Here is an 8,078-nt window from a genome sequence, read left to right on the forward strand (position 1 = left end):
TGTTATTCCCCATCATCCCACTAAACCTGCCCTCAGCACCAAGCTCACCTCTCAACAGGCCTGGGACACACCATCCTCCTGCTCACCCACAGAGGTAGCATAGTCAGCAGGGGCTAACAGCAAGGCTTCTGGTTCAAACCCATCTTCTTCTACTTACTAGCTGTGTCATCTTGTATGAGTTACTTTACCTCTCTGTACCTCAAAGTCCACATTTATAGTTCATAGGGCAGTGGCGATGATCTAATGAGTCAAAAGGTGTAAATTGCTGGTGTTCAATAAGTATATGATTAAACTCACCTCCATGCCATTCTCCATGCTGAATTCCCAACCCAGAGCACCTTTCTTCTTCATCCTGCTCTCCAATTCTATCAGAGTTCCTCCAGAATACAAAACCAGTAGGATATATATATATACACATATATACACACACACACGTATGAATACGTGCATATATGTGATGGCCTATATGCAGGATTCCATGAGTGTGGTTATGTTAAGCAACTCACATCCATAGGGCAACCCATCAGGAAGGGCAGGCTGGAACTCTCAGGCATGAGTGGAAGTTACAGTCCACAGGTAGAATTTCTTCTCCCTCAGGGAAGCCTCGGCTTTGCTCATAAAGCCTCTCATCTTATTGAATCAGATGATTCAGTCTGCTGATTGTGGAGTTTAATCACATCTACAAAATACGTTCAGGTTAGCATTTGAGTGAATAACTGGGGACTGTAGCGTACCCAAGTGGACACATAAACAGACCATCACTCCAAGCCAACAATCTTTCCATCAAGGCTTATCTCTTCCTCTGAGAATTCTTCCCTGGATACTTTCATACCCACTGAACTCTGAATTAGTGACTATTACTGACATTATATTATTACATTGCATCTGATGTATTATATCTGGTATGTATAAAGAAGTTCAGGCAGCATCCTTGTATGATAAGATTTTGAGTTTTAGACAAAATCGCAATGAATTTTCTCCCATACCAGTGCACCAGCTAATGGAAGCAAAGCCCCCCTCTCCTTATTGCCCTCCTTTCTCTCACCAGTTTGCCCTCTCATGGTTCACCCAAACACTCTGCCCGCCCTCCTGCTTGCTCATGTACAGAGCCACGTTCAGAGCCCTTTTTGCTGAAGTCTTCATGTTTACCTTTTGACTGCTGTCCGCTCCTCCTCCCTCTTCTCTGCCTTGACCCTTTTACCTGACCTCTGTTTCCTCAGAGAGTCTTCAGAATCTGTTCTGTTCTATCCATTCTACCTCTTCCTTCCATTTGGTCCAAGCTACAGATTCTCCTCTCCAAGGCCAGACATATCCATACCCATCCCTGCTAGAATGGAAGTTCCTTGAAGGCAGGGACTTCCTGAGTCCTGTTTCTCTAATGCTAACACAGTGCCGTGACACATACCAAGGGCCCGGCCAGTGTTCCTGGGATGATTATCTATTTACTCTGCTGGATGAAGGAAACTGAAAGCCCATTATCCTCGTCCTCGATTTTTCCTTCCTGGGTTTAGGACCAGAGGCAGAGATGACAACCTAATGTCTTAGGTCAAGTTCCCTAGGAGCACAGCCTGAGATGGGGTGCTTGTGGAAGTGATTTAGTGGAGGTGTGCTTTAAGGTGAAATCTGTTGGTGTGAGGGAGGCAAGATAGAGCAGGGGAGAAGCTAGGCAAAGGTACAGGTCTCTTCTCAACCTGATGCCAGGGAGAGCCCTTAAGACTGAATATCATCATCACAGCATGTCCCACAAGGAACCAAGCTTTTGTACCATTATATCTGTCAGGGCAAAACCTCTAAGACACTTCCAGAGGAGGTGATTCTCATAGGAGAGCTATCCTAGGAGACGGATGCAGGTGTAGACTGTTGCACCCAATACTCCCAGCACATTAAAAGTGTGTGGCCTTGAAAAGAGTTGTGGGTGGGACAACACCACTGTCTATTATGCACCAAGGGTCTATTGCATACTGAGAGGGGCAGCTCGGATCAATTGGTGGTGGCTGCTCAAGCATGGCATGGAGAAGGGGTCAGAAACCGTGTGCTGGCTCAGCAGAAAAGTACCATTACTGATTAGGCATGCCTGCTGCGGGGCTAGAAGTGATGGCACAGGTGTCCCCTACCTGCCACTGCAAGCCCTGAGGGAGAACTGAAGCCCTGTTATCAGAGGTTCAGAGTTGTCCAGGGCCTTCGTGGCAATTTTATGTGTCACACAACTTAGAATTGTATCATATACTGTGGCAGATTGTTACATGTGTTTTCACTGACGCCAGGTGAAAACAGGCAGCCAATAAGGTAGAAGACAGCTTCCTCTAAGGCCAGGAGTTACTTAAAACCAGCCAGCCTTTAAGGGAGGAAGGGCAGTCACAGTCAGGGCCCAGACCAGGAGCACGTAACTGAGGCGTCAAAAAACAAACACTGAGATTTTGAGGACCTTAGAATACAGACAACAACTAGACTGAAGGCCAGGATCCCATGCCTTAGGCTTCTGCACCCCCCAACAGGGCCTGGTGTGGTCCCAAATACCCAGTTATTCCTCAGTAAGGATGTTTCAATTGTTTGAAATCAAATAAACCAAGACACAGGGAATTCACTCTCGGAGGTGAGACTGCTCTCCAGATTTCTAGACATGTTCTCCCAGACAGATCTGTCACTCTCCTAAGTGAGGAAACAGCCTGTTTTCCTTCGTAGCTCTCAGGATGTGGTGGGTGGACTTCCAAACCTCTCTATTACTAGCACAGATTTTGTTGTCTGGAGAAATTGAGGTGTAGGCTAGAGATAAAGAGGTTTCAGATGTCATGTTTGGGTTTGGTTTCCGTGGGCCTGGCGGACCTGGTTATGATCGAAGGAAGCGGTTTTGTCCTGCAGTGGAGAGCCTGGAGAGGGGGCTGGAGGGACTGCCCGATGGGCTGCCTCAGACCAGGAGAGGCCCCTAGGAGCCCCTGCATTGTTCTAACAATAAACAGTGAGGGCAAACAACAGACGTCTGTTCTGCTGCCTTGAACTTCCTCATATCCTTTGACCTTCAGAGTGATTCAGTGAAGTAGACATAGGAGAGATGACCAGTGGATGGAAAGATCTAGGTGTTTTGGGGTGTGGTGGAACTGTGGAAGGGGACAGGAAAGGAGCACATAACGCCAAGGGCACCATACCTGCCTCTTCCCGAGTGCCCCCAGCACCTCACCCTTCTAGGGAAATGGGAATTGAGCCCGTTGCTGCGGTCACAGTGAGGAACATGGCAGGCTCCTTGAGGGAGGGGCAGAGAGGCTGTGCACAGGGCCAGTCCTTGGCAGTGTGTTTGCCTCCTCCTGCTTACTCATTCGGAACCTTCAACATTTCCATTCAGGACACAGTCTCCCGCAAGCGTTCCCGGGCTCAGCCAGTTGGACGCCATCCGCTGTTTTCCTGAGCTGCTCTGGACTCTGATTATTAACGTTCTCCGCTGCCCCACTGAGCCGCGCGCGCGGGCTCCTGGAGAGCACGGACCATGTCCCCTTCTACTTCCTATTTCCAGCACCCACCAACTGCCCTGCACATAATAAGAATTTGATAATTCTGTTTTAAATGAATGGATCTGATAGGTCTGGTATGTTTGAAATATACTTAAGTTTAATTTAATGACAGATATCATTCATTTAAATCAGATATCAACTGCTATCACAATAGTGGTTGGTTGGATAAACTTGGCTCAGGTTCTTCTTAAAGTTAAATGATCTTTTTGTTTGTTTGTTTCATTATAATTAAAAAAAATTTTTTTTAACATGGGCAGGCACCAGGAAATGAACCCAGGTCTCCAGCATGGCAAGTGAAAACTCTGCCTGCTGAGCCACCGTGGCCCGCCCTGATTATAATTTTAAATAGACTGCATAGCAAGTGGGTTGACTGAAAAGAATTGAATCCCAGATATTGAATACATTATTTATAGTTTACTAATAGTCTTTAAAATGTGCTAATATTCATGCCCAGGAAATCCTCTCCCTCCCTCTCCCTCTCCTTTTCTCTCTCCCTCTTAGACCAGGTAACATCTTGCTGTCCCTACCATGAGCTTGCAACGTGCCCTTGTCATCCCTGTCCTCATGATTGTCACACAGTGGCGTATGCGCGTGTACTCTTTCTGTCTGCCCCACTGGACAGTGTGCTTCATAAGGGGAGGGATTACTGCATTTCCAGAACCTAGCAAAATCCCTAGCACAGGAGAGGTACTCAATAAATACATATATTGAAAGAGTGGCTAAAGGAATGATGAGTGAGTGTTTACAGTGATATGTCCCTAAAACTGTATAGAGTGCAAGACCGACCCCTCTTCACCAGCTGAAAGAATACTCAAGGAGCACTGTATCCAACCCTTTCACTGAACAGATGAGAGCAGTGAAGTCCAGAGAGGGAAAGTGACTTTCCCAAGGTGCACAGCAAATTAATGGACAAACAGGAACTAGAATTCAGGTGTCCTGGGTCATGATCCCATGCCATTTCCATTATAACACTGCTCCCCTCAAAGTCAAGATTTCTGCTGTCCGAGATGATATATGGTGTCATAACTTTGAGATTAAGCCATTAGCTCATATTATATATGGCCTTTTGAAAGTATCATACATTTTTTTACTACCAAGCTCTTTTTATGTGTTTTATATTTTTATTTTTATTTTTATTAGAGAAGTTTTGGGTTTACAGAACAATCATGCATCCAATACAGGATTCTTATACACCTCCCCACCACCAACACTTGCTTTGGTGAGGAAAATTTGTTGCAATTGATGATAGCACTTTTTTTGTAATTCTACTATTTTTTTTAACCATAATTACAATTGATATAATTGATGAGAGGTGATTAAAGTAGTAGTATTAACTATTGTCCATAGTTTATGTAGGGATTTTTCCCTCATTCTCAGCCTATTTTTTTTAAAGCATATCTGTATTTTACTACTTACCTACACATACACTGGATAAAGGGGTGTCAGTTACAAGGGTTTTACAATCACATGATCACAAGATGAAGGCTATACAGTTGTACGATCATTATCACAAATCAAGGCTACTGGATTACAGTTCAACAATTTCAGGAATTTCCTCCTGGCTATTCTAATACACTAGAAATTAAAAAGAAATATCTATATAATGAGTCAGGAGTTATAATCATCTGTGAAGTTCTAACTTCTAAGATACAACTTAATCCTCTTATTTGAGGAATATCTGAGCAATGGCCAATTTAAGTTCTTCAAGCTGGAAAGGGTATTAACCTTTGGAGTAGAGGAATGAAACTGGTTGATGTTCTTGGAGAGAATGGTATGTCTGAGTTTCAGGGCTTATCTGGCATATGAACAATCTGGAGGCCTTACGTTTCTGAAAAAATAAACGTACTAAGAAAAACTTTTATAGAGTATTAGATAGAGCCCAGGGCATTCTTTAGGGTTTTCAGAAATACTGTTAGTTGTAGCCTGGCACACTGTGGCAATTTTGCAATATCTGGCTGAAGCTTACATTGAAATAACCTCCGTGAGAACCTTTTGACTGTATTTGAAATTTCTTAGCCACTGAAACTTTATTTTCTTACATTTCTTTTCCCCCTTTTGGTCAAGAAGGCATTGTCAATCCCATGATGCCAGGCCAGGCTCATTCATCCCTGAGAGTTGTGTCCCTCATTGCTAGGGAGACTTACAGACCTGGAACTCATGATCCACACAGGGGGACGGGTAGGGGATGACTCTTAGGCATAATTATAAGCAGGCTTAGCGTCACTATTTCAGAAATAAGTTTCAAGATCGAAGGCTGGGTTTATGAAATTGGTAGTCCCTAAAGATTGAGAGAATATCAGGAATTCCCCAGGTAGGGAAGTTAATAGTTCCACATTTTCCCTCAGTCCCTCGAGGGGACTTTGCAAATACTTTTTAATTTTCTGCCCTCAAATAAATGTTTTGGACCAAATAACCATCTCTTCCTTTGGTCTCACACAGAAGTTGAGGTTTTAAAATTATCTATATTTTAAAATTAAGAAAATTATAAAGTTATCTGTATTATCTATATATCATCTACCTTAGTCCTAAGCAGGTCCACTTCATTCATAGCTCTAATTGAAGTCTGATCTCTTTTTCAATTTCATTAACAGTTGCTGTATGGGGTAATGCTGACTTTCAGAGCTGCAGAACTCTGGTCTGAGTTTTAGGTGCCACACAGATATCCAAAGTTCCAGGGAACTATCAGGTTATACACAAAGAGCACAGAATCTCAGAATTTAGAAATAACAGTTAACACTCAGGAATAGATGTGACTGCTGTAAGAGCTTACTATAATCCTTATTGAACATCCTGAATTTTTAAATCATTGATTGTCCAATCTCTTCCCACTTTCTATCCCCTGATAACCTATGCTCTGGAATTTAATTCTCAGACTTTGCTTGTTATAGTTCATACCAGTGAGTCCATACAATATTTGCCCTTTAGTTTTTGGCTCATTTCACTCAACATAATGTCCTCAAGGGTCGTTCACCTACTTGCATGCCTCACAACTTCATTGCTTCTTGCAGACACTCAGTATTCCATTGTATGTCAGCACCACAATTCACCCTTCCCTTCATCAGTCGCTGTACCCTTAGCCACCCCCTTCCTTTGCAAATCATGAATAATGCTGCCACAAACACCAATGTGAAAATGTTTATTCATGCCCCTGCTTTCAGTTCTTCCAAGTATAAATACATAATATATATAATACAATAATGGGGATGCAGGATCATGTGGCAAACCTATACTTAGCCTTCTGTGGAACCACCACACTGCCCTTTAAGGGGCCACACTGTTGTAGATTCCAAGAGTTAATAGGTATATATATCCCCCTCCTCATCTTCTTCAGCACTTGTATCCTGTTACTTTTTAAACAGCTTTATTCGCACACCATACAATCCATCCTAAGTGTACAATCAATGGCTCCTGGTATAATCAAAACCCACTGGCTATTTAAGAGTGTGTTGCTTAGCCTCCATATATTTGTGAATTTTCCAGCCTTTTACCTGTTATTAATTTCCATATAAATTCCATTATGATCAGAGAAAGTGTTTTCTATAATTTCAAAATTTTTAAGTTTTTTGAGAACTGTTTTGTGACCTAATGTGTAGTGTAGCCTGGAGAATGATCCACAAGCACTTGAGAAAAATGTATATCCTGCTGTTGTGGGGTACAGTGTTCTGTAAGTATTGTTGAGTCTAGTTTAATCATATTAATCAAGATCTCCTTTTCTTATTGATCTTTGGTTTAGATGTTCTATCCATTGATGAGAGTGGTGAATTGAAGTCCCCAGATATTATTGTAGAGGTATCTACTTCTCCCTTCAGTGTTGCCAATAGTTTCCTCATGTATTTTGGAACACTCTGGCTTGGTGAATAAATACTTATGATCATTATGTCTTCTTGATGAATTGTCCCTTTTATTAATATAGTGTCTTTCTTTGCCTCTTTTAATTACTCTACATTTGAAGTGTAAAATTTGTCTGTTACTAGACAATTAAACCCCCACTCTTTTCTGGTTTATGTTTGCATGAAATATATTTTTCCAACCTTTCACTTTCAACCTATTTTTGTCTTTGGATCTAAAGTAAGTCTCTTGTAGATAGCATATAGATGGATCCTATTTATCTATCCATTCTGCCAGTCTATGTCTTTTGATTAGGGAGTTTAATTCATTAACAGTTATTACTTTAAAGGCAATACTTCCTCCAACCATTTTGTTTTTTGAATTTTATCTCATATCTTATTTTTTCTCTCTTTTTATCCTTTTAGTTACCTTTGCTGCTAATCTTTATTTCTACATTCTTCTTTAACCCTCTTCTCCTGTCTTTTCCTATCTGCCTGTAGTGCTCCCTTTAGTATTTCTTGTAGAGCAGGTCTCTTGCTCACAAACTCTCTCAGTGTCTATTTATCTTTAAATATTTTAAACTCTCCCTCATTTTTGAAGGACAGTTTTTCTGGACATAGAATTCTTGGTGGACAGTTTTTCTCTTTCAGTATCTTAAATAGATCATATCACTGCCTTCCTGCCTCCATGGTTTCTGCTGAGAAATCTGCATTTATTCTATTGAGCTTCCCTTGTATGTGATGGATC

General features: G+C 41.9%; 1 long non-coding RNA gene across 1 annotated transcript; it reads right to left on the bottom strand.

Moving 5' to 3' along the window:
* Nucleotides 1-297: 297 nt before the first annotated feature.
* On the bottom strand, nt 298-3,391 carry LOC143686008 (uncharacterized). The gene is made up of 3 exons (XR_013176851.1): nt 3,144-3,391; nt 507-679; nt 298-377 (listed from the first exon to the last, which is right to left on the bottom strand). It is a non-coding gene; the product is annotated as an uncharacterized LOC143686008 (long non-coding RNA).
* Between the last annotated feature and the right edge of the window lie 4,687 nt (nt 3,392-8,078).

This window comes from Tamandua tetradactyla, chromosome 6, assembly GCF_023851605.1.
Source record: "Tamandua tetradactyla isolate mTamTet1 chromosome 6, mTamTet1.pri, whole genome shotgun sequence".
In the NCBI taxonomy this organism is placed as follows: Eukaryota; Metazoa; Chordata; class Mammalia; order Pilosa; family Myrmecophagidae; genus Tamandua; species Tamandua tetradactyla.